General features: G+C 41.1%; 1 pseudogene; it reads right to left on the reverse strand.

Moving 5' to 3' along the window:
• Window positions 1-6,847: 6,847 nt before the first annotated feature.
• LOC108759302 (uncharacterized) lies at window positions 6,848-13,733 on the reverse strand (annotated as a pseudogene).
• Between the last annotated feature and the right edge of the window lie 515 nt (window positions 13,734-14,248).

Here is a 14,248-nt window from a genome sequence, read left to right on the forward strand (position 1 = left end):
AACAGATATCTAAACCATACGTGAATGAATTTGACAAAGTTCCAAATTTTGTTCCAAACATCTTTGTATAAATTGCACATTTGAGACAAACCTCGACAAGAAATGCATCATGAAACGTATCTTTAAATTACAAGTTACATAATAATGTACATACAAGGTCGAATCTCCTCAAGGTTGATAAAATCATTCGACGCATTTTTGCACTACTGCGAACCGAGTTATTTATTGTAATTGTTATAGTTAAAGTTGACAGATATCCAGAGGAAATCTGTTGCATCGATAGCATAAAGGAAAACAATTCTACTTTACATTCTGCTTTACAGACAAATATTTAACGAAACAAACACTCTGCTGTATAATCTACCGTCTGGAATTCTTGACATATTCGCGTATAGTATCCACGGCTGTGTCGCTGCGCTTGGCTTAGCGCCGAGACACTACCAGTGTCTCCAGATACTACTATCTATGCCACCGATATAACGGATATGTTTTCTAACCTGAATAGTAATCAACTTTAACGATCTCGGTCCACGAAGTAAAGCGATATACATTTTTATTTTGCTAGATTCGTTCATTTCGTCAAATGTAGAAGTATAGAAGATCACTTACGTGTCCTCTATGCCATCGATGTAACAGTTTTCCTAACGTAATCGTCAGCCACCGAAACAGACACATGTGCGATGTGACCATGCACATGCACATTGCCAGCGCCACATTTGCCTCTAGCGCCGAAAAATCCAAAAGGACATATCCCCCACCCCATAGCCCTGTCGACGACGACGACGTTTCTTAAATTAAAAGTTTCAATTCGGATTTTGCAACATTTTGCATCGCAATATTTCCGCTCATAGAGCACGTAGAGAAAAAACAAAAACACTTTCATTATATATTCCGAGCGGATGGCATCGATTGAGCACACTTAGAACTCAATCGGGACCGTCGTTAATTGAGATCCCATAATCGCCATCTGAAAATCTTGACAGATTCGCGTAAAGTAGCCACGGCAGTGTCGCTGCGCTTGGCTTAGCGCCGAGACACTACCAGTGTCTCCAGATATTACAAAATAAATTAAAAAATCTCAATTTTTAAATATAAGTATTCTTTGTATTTAAGACTATTTATGTGACATTACATTACGATGCATGGACTAGTTGTCTGGTAAATAAACAAAATATTTATGTGTTCTAAATCTTTGTAATTAATCAGTGAATTGCAATGAAACTTGCATAAGTTATTTTGAATACTTAAAGGACTTATTTTTTAAAAATGTAATTTTTTTATCATTCAAAAAAATTTTGTTTATAACTATAAAGTAATAAGAAATAAAATTAATGAATTATATAAAAATGTATTGTTAAAGAAAAAAACAAAGTGTTACAAACACAATTTTATATGTATTATATATAGTTTGTTTAAGGTATAAATATTAACAACAATTTACTTTGCAGAGACTGTACGTACAATACATTCTTAAGCTCTTTGATATTAAAAATTAAAAAATTCTTGCAAATTTTTTTGGATATGTGAGAGGTCCACAAAGTAAAGAAAGTATTTCTCGTCTTGTTTAATTCGTAGTTTTCTGTATGTAAAAATTACTAAATTTACAGAAATTCAAGAAACTAATTTTTTAGCAATAGAGTTCTTAAACTTTAAAATTTAAATTTCGATTACTTTTAACAAAACTGCAGCTATTTGAATTTTGAATACCGAATCGGGCACGAACTTTTACAATAATCTAATAATTATTTAAAGTAATATAACAAAGAGCTATGAGTCACGCTGGGTGTTTGTTGCTTATAATATAAATCATTAAGAATAATAAAAATAATAAAATATAAATACTTGGAGGTTAATTATTATTAAGATGTAAACCTAATCTATTAAAAACTAACAAAAATGTATAATACAAACGTTTCAACCCTTATCGGATCATTCTCAATGTTATTTTAACAATCTTTTTTAAACAACATTTTAATTAAATTTGTGGCAACTTAATCGCAACTATCGACCCGCCGGGTGCGCATACAATGCTCATCACTCGTGAGGTGCCTGGCCGCTGGCCGTGCGCGCGCGTAGCGCGCGCCAGCACTGGCACCCGGCGCTTACGACCGCCGTCGCGTGAGAGCCGCGCGGTCAAGCTCCCGCCCGTAAACAAGATCGGTCCAGCCCCTATGTTAATAAGACCACCCGCGGAGCGATCGACATCTTCTCACGAGAATTACAGTGAGCTCTTCCTTGGGCCTCTAACTCAAGTGCAAGATCATTTTTGTGTAACCAGTGAAGTTGAGGCCTTTGGGCCTTTGCATAAACCACCGCAGCGCGAGCTCTTCCTCGGGCCTCTACATATCATCGAAGCGAGCTCGTTATCGTGCCTTCCGACGCATGCTAATGTGGGGCCTAGATAAAAATCTTATATTGGCCCAAGTTTGGATGCTAATGCGGGGCCTAGATAAAAAACGTGACAATTCAAACTTGGCCCAAGTTTGAAGACCAATGCGGGGCCTAGGTAAAATTTTTATATTGGCCCAAGTTTGGGTGCCAATGTGGGGCCTAAACAAATAAGCGTGACATTCCAAACTTGGCCCAAGTTTGGAGACCAATACGGGGCCTAAATAAAATTTTTATATTGGCCCAAGTTTAGATGCCAATGTGGGGCCTAGACAAATAAGCGTGACAATCCAAACTTGGCCCAAGTTTGAAGACCAATGCGGGGCCTATGTAATATTTTTATATTGGCTCAAGTTTTGATGCCAATGTGGGGCCTAGAAAAATAAGTGTGATAACCCAAGCTTGGCCCAAGTGTGAATACCAATGTGGGGACTTGTCACGTCCGGGGCGCGAGTGCGAATGCCCCTCGGACGCGGCGTGGGCTCGTCCAACGACGGCTCGGCGTGATTCTTGCCCCGAGCGGCAAGGGCGATAATCACGGTTACGAAGATTAAGAGGGAGGTCGACGGTCACAAAATGATTAAATGAAAAACGCTGGTTCGCAGGGTTCAAGACATGCGTTTATTGAAGTTTTCTCCAAATGAAGTCGCGCGTGCAACGGAATTGTCCGGTGACTGACTTGATCTCTCGGACCGTTGGCAACGGTCTCGCGGGTAGAGGCGGTGGTGGCGGCGGATCCTGGCAGTTGCCAGGCACGGGATGATAAAATCTCGGCGGCTGAACAATGCGCGGGTCGGCGAATTCACGCGGGTCGAATTCTTCTCGCCAATAGTACTCCTGATGCATGCGCTTGACAGCCTTATCGCGGCCGGCGCGATTTCCTTTCGGCATCTACAATCAAGGGCGCGGTGAATCTAATGGTGATTCGGGGAGTGTCGGGGGAGATAGTATAAGTGATAGTGGAAATCTTAATTTCTATAACGACAGGCGGTTAGAAATAGGGTGAACGGCAGGGGGCCCTGAAGGGGGCTCTTGCTCTCCGCTCAGAAGGCTGTCAGGGCGCTGTTTTGAGCGATTGGGGGCCTGGGTTAGGACGCCCTGGAGGCCCTAAGAGGGGCTTCCTAGGACGGAGTTCTGGGAATGAGATTTTAGAAGAATGCCTCGGCGGCCCTGAGAGGGGCTTCCTAGGCTCGGTTGTAAGGACACTGTCGCCCCGGAGGATAGGGAGCCTGGCGCGGTTCTCATGCGCCACGACGCGCGAGGCTTCCTGCTCCAGATTCACAAAATTGTAACGACGATCGGACGACACAGACGACACAGACATTTCGAGCCGCTGGTTATTCGCGAGAGGAAGGGAAGTAATAACAAAAAAAAGAATTGAAGTCTAGAAGTTTATTCGCTTATTGTTTCAAGTTTGCAAAAAAAAACAAAGAAACTGATAACATATACGTATAGATATGGAGGTTAATGGCACGATAAAGAATATAGAATGTACAGTATAAATGAACGAAATCTGCGTATTCGTTAGGTTCGCACGCGATTGCTTTCGCAGAAGACGGGGAACTTCCGAAAAGTTATTATTTACAGGAAAAGGGGAAAGGGAGTGCGATTGAGGCGGAAGTGCCACGTGTAGCTTACTTTGCGGCGCGGTGTTGCTCGGCTATCTTCGAAATTGGTATGGAGGATAGTCCTCGGGATTTTTGCAGATGAGCACCTACGATCCGCTCGAGAGAGTCTCCGGTTGGAGTTCCACACACACACACACACACAGGCCCTGTCCTGTTCCTCCTTGTATCGGGTTGCGCGAATTTCTATTAACGCGTGTAAATTCTGGCGAAAAATCTAACGAGCCTCTCTGTTGACAAATCCGACACAGACTCTATTTCCGATAGCGCAAAATTTCGGTGATGACTCGAAAAAGAAAAGACTAAAGCTCCGAAAAACTCTCGGAAAATACCAGTAGACTAGTTCTCACTCTAACTCTATCTCCAACTCTCTCTCGAGCGGCTCTGGTGCGCGCTTTTATAACGTTAAAAGTGGTGGTGCTGAGCGGGAAAGGGGGTTAACCTGTCAACAGTTACTTGAACCTTTTGAAATGTTCTAGAAAATTCGATCGGATGAGGTTTTGTTAAAGTTTACTGTCTTAAAGGAGGAAGTTGTCAAATTTGAATGTTGACAGGGTCCTCTTAGGCGCTCCGCCCCCGTGCTGCATAGTGTGCAGTCGCTGTGCGCGCTTATTCGTGTTATATTTCCGTCGAAGGATATTTCCCTTTTCTTATAAATAGAGTTTTGGATACAGAGTGTTCGTGCGTTACTCGTATCGCGGAGCTTCCAACGGACTTTCGCAGATTCTGTTGGGAGCTTTTGATGCACTTGCGGATGCAAGCTACGTATTTTCGATCGTAAGCGCAGTATTAGCCGCTTTATGAATCAGCGCAGTTATATTTGCGATTGCAATTGTTGAATTTAAAAGAGGTGAATTTATTAATTTACTCGGAATACTGCGATAGATCAAGAATACTAGGGAGGTTCTTAGTTCCCTATGGTTTAGGCTTTAATATCATGGGGTGCTGATACGTCGCGCTATTGGATTAATTAAATTTTCACGCGATTAACAAAATTAGGTAGCGCAAGCGCAGTACGGTCTCGCAACAGCTGTTCAATCACGCTCTAAGCGCGTGATCACGGTTCGCGAGAATTCCGCGGCAATCGTGACAGTTCGCGTTGTCATGGCAACGCCTCTGGCGTCGTTGAACGTGACGTTCGCCTGAGCGCAAATTTCGGCAGACGTTACATCCCCAAACCATGGTTATCAAACGCAAGTACATTCTTAATTCTGACTCTACTGTTAAGACTAATATACTATTAACTGAACATATTTAGAGTCAGGACTCAAATTCTAAATTCGCGATCACGAACATCTAGAGATACAAATTTTTGTAGAAATCAAACCATTTTTCGAACTTGCGTCCGCCATATTGGATCCGCGATTTTGAATTTTGAAAATCCGATTTCAAATTTGGATTCAGCGACTTCAAAAACCATGATTTAACAAATTACAGTCGAATCGATGAAGTATAAACATGTTTTTTTTCAAATGCGCACATATGCGTCATGAGACGAAAATGGCACGACTTTTTTCTGCACATATGTGCGTCACTGACACTCAAGGGGTTAATTTACTCGGAATACTGCGATAGATCGAGAATACTAGGGAGGTTCTTAGTTCCCTATGGTTTAGGCTTTACTATCACGGGGTGCTGATTCGTCGCGCTATTGGATTAATTAAATTTTCACGCGATTAACAAAATTAGGTAGCGCAAGCGCAGTACGGTCTCGCAATAGCTGTTCAATCAAGCTCTAAGCGCGTGATCACGGTTCGCGAGAATTCCACGGCAACCGTGACAGTTCGCGTTGTCATGGCAACGCCTCTGGCGTTGTTGAACGTGACGTTCGCCTGAGCGCAAATTTCGGCGGACGTTACAGGCCTAGACAAAATTCTTATATTGGCCCAAGTTTGGATGCTAATATGGAGCCTAGATGAATAAACATGACAATCCAAATTTAGACCATGGTGGGCGTTCTAACTTGGGCCTCAAATAAAATTAGGAAAATTAACTTGCCCCCGATTATAGCCTAGGAGAAATTTCCACACGTGTAGCGTTGTCTTCTGCGTTTTCGTTTTCGCTGCGTGCGTCTTTCTGCTTTCGCGTTTCTTGGATAAATTGTAGATATCGCCATAATGCTCCTCTCTGTACATTTTTCATCTCTCACTTTCGTCACGTGGCCAATCAGAATTAAGAATACGGCCCATCTCCATCGAGTCGTGTTAGATGAGTTTTGGGAGTTTGCGCTGTGTTATTATGGTAGTGCTCGCGGTGTTATCCGAATTTTGCGGTATTGCGATTTCCTTTGATTCTGCGTCAGCGAATGACGTCGAATTCTGACGTAACTGATGTTGCAGTCTCTCGAGATTTTCCGTAGAAATTAAAACCATTTTTTTTGGCCCTCTCCATAACGTTTTATCCCACTATTTCGTTCCTTCGATAATTAGTGATAATAAGGTCGATAATATAGGTCCGATAATATAAGGTAAAAATCCGCCTCGATGCACCAACAGCTTTCTTTTATCCTTCCAATTTCCACGTTTTGCAACGATGCGACGCAGAGGCGTTTTGTATTTGGTTAACCGATTTTTTTCACAACGTTTGAGCGAGACGTTACTTTCGAGTGTATTAAAAACACATTCACAGATACAACGAATTAATTTTTCGTCAGCACCGCGTAAGAAGGTTGTACGTTGATTTTTGTTCAAATGATAGAGCGCCGCGAGGAGACAGGCGTTTCTCTTACCGATCGAATGTGTGGCGATTTTCGTCGCACTGTGCGATTTTTTGTCAACCACCTTCATCGCGAGAAAAATCTACGACTGACACGTACGATTAACCGTACTCACTTTTTATACGAATCCCCTGGAAAATGATCTACGTGCCACGTAGACGTAATGAGTCGTATCCTCGGGAAAAATACACGTTCGAAATCGGTACTCGCCCGGGGTTGATTGTTTCAGATCGAGCAGCAAATAGCCGTGAGGCCTCGATGTAGCGTCGTAGTATGCCTCTTCTAGAAATTTCGGATCTTCGGGATAGACTTGACGCTCTAAATGACGAATTTGAGCGCGATCACGTGGATTTTTGAAAACGACGATATAATTCGCGTTGAGCGATATATCGCTCTGACCACCGCCCTGATGGAAGAGATTCTGTGAGGTAAGAATAACACTGATTCTTGTGATGACTGCCTTTGTAGAAAAGATCCACGATCGCGTCGCTCGACGACGATTCTCTCATAAGATCATTGATTATCACTAATTTCGGGGAAAGCGTTCGAGTAATCCTCTGAACGAGGTAATCCCTCGCGACATACAATTACGTTCTTCTTCTTCGTCGCTTTAACGTTACTGCGTCGCCAACTCTGTTCTTCGATCTCTTTTTCACGATTGTCGTATTGTAATTATCGATAAGTTTCTTGTCACTCCGCGTAATAAAATAAAACTCTCTCGAAACGCATGTCGGACATGAGAGATAAATATCGGAGGAAAGTCTTTACGAAAATCGTCTTTCCGCAACCGGTAGGACCGCATACGATGGATGTCCAGGGATATTTCCAGCGCACGTCCATTTTGCGAAATAAACGCGCGATTACCGTGCAAGACTTCAAAAGCAAAAAAGAAAAGGGTAAAAAATGGCGCTTAACAATATTTTCAAGAATGTGCAAAGGACAAATTTAAGCAGGGAGATAAGCTAATCAACGCGACGAGGGCCCCCACGCGGCGAGCACACGCTCGCGTCAGCAAACCTCCGCGTAGGCTAGCCAGCGAGAGCACCGTGGCCTGCGAACAGCTGATCCCGCCACGGTGCTAAGATGAGCTTATCTTTGTGCAAGAATAAGGTTATCTTCGCGCGTAAATTGGTTCGCGATCGCTGTATATTTCGAACGCAGAATGCACGCGTGGCATCGACGTCGGTGTCGTGAGCTTGTGCGCGATGCTGGTGTTGTTTAAGGAAAACTTACGTTGAAAAAGGAAGGAAATAGACGAAAGGAGAACATATAATAATAAATCACTTCTTCTCGTTTCAACTACAAAATATTTTGTATCTGTTTTTAAAAAGTAAAAGGAAGAATGAAAGAAAAAAAAGAAAATTCGAAAATATACACACACACACAACACAACTACAAATTTATTATATAAACTAAATATTTTTTATATTTTCTTACATTTTCTTTATAATTCTTGCAATTAATAGTACAGTACGATTTTAAATTTTAATTTTTACAATGTTATTTCATAACTTTTACACTTTAACTTAGCATTCTATATTTTTATTTACAAACAGGTAGGAAGGGGAAAATCAGCGACTTAGCCTAACTTAAGTGAGATACTGTATTATACACAGTGCGAAATACTATACGAATTCGTACGGGAGAGAACAGCGGCTATTGATAAATCGTCGTTTCAACAGAACTGGAGCGCATGTTTTTACTTCACTTCGTGTTAACACCTCATGAAATGCTGTGCGACGAATTGCTCTAAATTGTAATTTTATCGCTGTTTTTTCCTCGTCGTTTTCCTCTCTTTCTTTATCTAATTTATCTAACAATAACTTATGAATAGTGTTAAAATTAAGTAAAGGAGAATTTTGAAAATTTAACTTAATTCCTTTTATTTTACAAATTTCTCGTTGGCGTCCATCTGGGGTACAAACCACGTACTCATAAAATTTTAGTCCGCCTGATACGAACGTCTCGATGAAGCTACCGTGTCCGTAACCCACGAGTTCGTCATGTGTCCCAAAAAGTTACCTGTACGCGGTTCGTACTCATCGGGATCTCCGCTGCTCGTATATATGCACGAATCAGTGTCGTAGTACAAGACACGTCGATCTAATTTTTCCAAATATTCATACAATTTTAAGCGTGCCTGTGCTGTCGTGAACGCCGCTATTGCCACATTGGTTATTGGAGAGAGTACTACCGCTTCGCGTCTTTTAAACACCACGAAACATACATCACCTCATCGTTGATGGGTAATATTCCGATTATCTCATGCTCCGGGCTTGACAATAACACAGCGAATCGTTAGGAGGTTACCCGCTATTGCCACATTGGTTATTGGAGAGGGTACTACCGCTTCGCGTCTTTTAAACACCACGAAACATACATCACCTCATCGTTGACGGGTAATATTCCGATTATCTCATGCTCCGGGCTTGACAATAACACAGCGAATCGTTAGGAGGTTCTTACTATTTCGGTATTCGCGAGGTTTGTTCGCTGACCGAATTTTCCCCAAAACGAATTGAGGCAGAGTTTGGCGACGGAGCGTAGTCCGGGATTTCGTGTGATATTATTTTTTCAAGAACGACACGCTCTGTTGTTTCATACTCCCGAAGGTAACGTTCTTTCGCAATTTCATCGCCCTCGCACTCGCTAAGCCACCCGCTAGCTTCTTGCTTCAATTGTAAGAAGGTGTTTATACCCGGCAAACAACCCTTTCGTACACTGGTATTGCCAAATTTCATCTACCCGTGTCACGAGATAATCTTTCTCAACCGTTTTGCGCAATTCACACGACACCCACGTGCCCTCAAACTCACGTTCCGATGGTTCGTCGTGAGCGCAAGCAGATTGAGAAAATGTTTCGCAGCATGTGTGACAAAGCAAGAATAATAATTTTCCACGGATGCGATACGGTAATACAGGTCGCGCGGGGGCAGTACACAATAACGCACGAGTCCCGTAACCCGACCGAGATTGAAATTTGGTGCTTCTCCAATTAGCACGCTACATTCATCTCCTACGAAGATGTCAGGATGCTTAATTGGAAAAACACCAGTCTTGAGAATATAAGGGTACAAAGAACATGCGTCTACATAACGTATCTTCTCGTTACCCGCAACCGCGTATCGTGTCGCGATATTGCCGGTACGCCCACCGAAAAACGCATCACGAGGATCGAGAGGTGTGATTTGTATCATCGGATGTTTCTCGACGAATTCACGCACCTCCCGATCCGCGCGCATTTCCTCGTTAAAAGCACACGCCCATTTTTCCGTCACGATATATCCACACTGTCGTAACCGCCAGGTCGTTGCAATCGTTCGTTCATAACGCGCGTTAAGCGTATCTTTCAAATTCTGTCCGATTTTTTCATCGCGATTAATTCGATAGCAAGCCGGGCATCCGTGAAAGAAGCAACCGTGGAACTGCGATACGTAACGTTGCGTCTCACCAACGTTCTCGCACTCATAATATCCGTCGATGAGTATCCCTTCCGTTAATCAATATTCACGACCATGTCCCGCGTGAATTATACGACGACCGATCTCACGCTCCTTCAAAATCAACTGTACGGCTTTGCGCGACTGATTGTCATTCATTCTATAGCCACCAGTCAGAATGATGCCTATTTCCTCTTTGCGCAGAAAGTTTTTCCGAAAAACTCTCATACACGTCGAGGCGATAGTTGTGCATTCCACGAATGGACACACGTTTCCACGTTCTAAAAATATTTTTCTAAACGACAGGCATGCTCGCCGAAGAATATTTACGTCTGTACGACAATAAGTGACTATTTCACCCTGGAAATCTAATACTGTGTTTTTTTTCGTCATTTCCGCATGCCACACAAGGAAACATTCGCGTTCCTCAGGTTGCATCATTTCGGGTGCATAATAGTCAACGCCCGGTAGAGGTCCTACGTACGTTTGATTTTCGCCAGTATTAAAAAGGTGCGGAAAGATGCCTTTGTCGCAAGTATCCGGCAACCCGAAGGCCTTCGGTAATTCCGACAAACGCATCGGCATGTAATTAACACTATCGATAAATTTTGTACGTCTTACTGTCAAAACGATAATTTTTGTACCGTTTAAAATCACTTTAGGTTCTATTCTAGAGTGATTTTCGACTATGAAAAGGAGAATGAACTACGCGTCGAAAGCTTTCGCGTTGTGCGCTATACAAATAATGTGAGTGAAATGGCCATAGATGGCCATAGCTGTCAATGTAGTTGCCGTCAGACCGCGTCATTGACGCCATTTCCTTGTTCTGACATCTGATAAAGATTTTCAACTCACAACAACACAAGTTTCGTACAACAGTATAGTTTGTAATAGCGTTGAACATGTAGAATTTTGTGCCTGGAAAATACGATTTGCGTACAGCATTGATTTTCTGTTACCATTTGAAGAAAACTGCTGCAGAATCGCATTGAATGCTTGTCGAAGCTTACGGTGAGCATGCTCTTGATAAATCACAGTGCTTTGAGTGGTTTGAAAAATTCAAAAGTGGCGATTTTGACGTGAGAAACGAAGAACGTGGAAAACCACCGAAAAAGTTTGAAGACAGTGAATTGCAAGCATTGTTGGATGAGAAGAACGCTCAAATTCAACAACAACTCGCGAATCAATTGAATGTGACAAGAGAAGCCGTCTCCAAACGTTTGAAATCCATGGGAAAGATCCAGAAGATGGGAAAATGGGTTCCACATGAACTGAATAAAAGACAGCAGGAAAACCGAAAAACCACTTGCGAAATGCTGCTCGCCAGGTACAAAAGAAAGTCATTTCTCCATCGAATTGTGACTGGCGATGAAAAGTGGATATATTTTGAGAATCCTAAGCGTAAAAGGTCATGGGTAACTCCAGGTGAACCATCGACATCGACTGCAAGGCCAAATCGCTATGGACGGAAGACAATGCTCTGTGTTTTGTGGGATCAGAAAGGTGTGATCTATTATGAGCTGCTAAAACCTAGCGCAACCATTAATACTGAACGCTACCGACAACAAATGATCAATTTGAATCAAACTTTGCGTGAAAAACGACCGGAATATCAAAAAAGCAACACAAAGTGATTTTGCTTCATGATAATGCACCATCACACACAGCAAAACTGATCAAGGAAACGATTCAGGCGTTTGGTTGGGAAATACTTTCGCATGCGGCTTACTCACGAGACTTGGCTCCGTCCGATTACTACTTATTTGCATCGATGGGACACGCACTTGCTCAGCAGCGCTTCACTTCTAACGAAGATGTACGAAAATGGCCAGATGACTGGTTTGGCTCAAAAGAGCAACAATTTTTTTGGCGTGGCATCCACAAATTGTCGGACAGGTGGGAAAAATGTATAGCTGGCGATGGACAATACTTCGAATAAAATATTTTTATCATTTTCATGCAATAAACGTGTATTTTCTATTAAAATATTCTGGTTTCATATTTATATACCTGGTACGTAATGTTTTCCGATAAAATTACTAACTTTATCGGAAAACTCGAACAGGGTGCCGCAAAGACTACCTTCCTCTTACTCGCAGGATAGGAGAGCGAGCAATATCTAATAAAGAAATTCGTTAATCTTGAATTAAATACGAGCATCAAACTAAAAAAATTAACAAAAAGAGAAGAATTATATACCTGCAGGAGGAGTTAAGCTATTATTTCTCCCATCCTCTTGATTTTCTTCTTCTCTCTCGTGTTCTCCTTCTTCTTCTTCTTCTTCTCCTCTTCCCATCTCTTCTTCCAACCTCTGAGTTTCTTCCTCCTCCTCCTCCTCCTCCTCTCCTCCTCCTCCTCCTCCTCCTCCTCCTCCTCCCCTCCTTCTCCCCTCCTCCTCCTTCTCCTGCTCCTCCTGCTCTTCCATTTGATTTTCTCTTTCTTCTTCTTCTTCACGAAGAATAGGAGAATATATATCGAATTCTGGAAAAAAACAACTTTTTCTTGAATTTTTTGCTTCAATTAAAATTTTTATCTTTCATGTAAGAGGAGAACTCACCTGGCGAAGATACACGATGCTCTGCAGGAGAATTTACGTTTTCTTCTTCCGTATCTGAAAGTATTATAATAAGATTTTATCAATTGATTTATATTATTCACTTTAGAAATTATTTCTATCCTAAAAATATTAACTCACCCGACGAGAGCTGGATGAGCGGGATTTCCCTCCTCTCTTCTTCCAATTCGGGCGTCAAAACTATACGTGCCCTTCCTACAAATAATTAATACTACTTTTAATGCTAAGAAATTACGAAAAATTCAGTTTCTGATATTACAATTTTTTAATTTACTTACGCGATATACCTGCCTCTGGCTCTTCCTCCGCGCAACGCCTCCGTGATCGAGGGAGAGGATTTATCACCGCAGTTCGAATATTTTTCCTAGAATTTATTTTAAAAAATTATTAGTTAATTCGTGCTGATTATATAACATATTAATCGTATTCACATTTTAACACAATATTAAACAAAATATTTATATTTTTTGACCGTATATTTCAGAAACTCAATTAATACTAGAATGTAACTGCCTATTACGGTCGGAGCTGGATCTTCGTTGCTTTAAATAATTCAATCTTGAATTACTAATATATACTATATATGTACTTGCATATATACCATATTGTAGTCTTTTTTAATATTTACAATATTAAAGCAAAAAAAATATGAGATGTTTACCTTGAAAGTTATGTGAAAGGAGATTCGCGATGTATCCTTCCACATCCTCTTCCTCATGTCCAAACATTCGCCGCATTTCCACGGTTTCAGCGGCTATAAATATATTTCGCTTCTCACTATTAAAGTATCCTAATTGATACAACACCCCTAATAACGAATCCGAGCATTCGCAGGTGAAACCGTTGAAAATCATATAATTTTTCTCAGGAGTATCGGATAATCCTGATAAAAATTTATCCGCATTTATACGTGTATCAAGCATCGAAGCTAACTTGATACTCTTACGAATGATTTCTTTCACCATTTCACTTTTTTGCAAAGCTGCCATTATACCTTATACACAACTTTACGTATAACTTTTGCTCAGCACACACGAGAGAAAAGATTTTCGATGTAAAACTCGAAAATACGTTTTTCTTAAGATGCAACGTCTATTTATACGGAAAATCCTGCGTACCCCCATAAAAGAGAGGGGATAAGTACAGTAAAAAATTGAAGTTCCGAGAAAGTTGACAATTTATCGGTCTCATTGGTAAGAATGGTTTATAGATTTACGGAAAAAATGGTTTATGAGCTTACGCGGTTGTCAATGTAAATACATTTATACCTTTATATCGGTCGTCCGAAGAAAATCTCGTGCAAAAATCGGTAGTGAAAATACCAAAAAATTTGATTTTTTGTGTCTTTCTTTTTAATCCTTTATATGAATATTTCGTCTAATATACAACTTTTTTTATTTTTTTTTGTTAACCGACTGTACGAAATATTCCATAATTTTTTACACATCTTAAGTTGGAATATTTCTTTGAATAGTTTTATTTTTCAAATGTAATACTTTTTTCC

The sequence above is a fragment of the Trachymyrmex cornetzi genome, unplaced genomic scaffold (genome assembly GCF_001594075.2).
Source record: "Trachymyrmex cornetzi isolate Tcor2-1 unplaced genomic scaffold, Tcor1.1 scaffold1798, whole genome shotgun sequence".
NCBI lineage: Eukaryota > Metazoa > Arthropoda > Insecta > Hymenoptera > Formicidae > Trachymyrmex > Trachymyrmex cornetzi.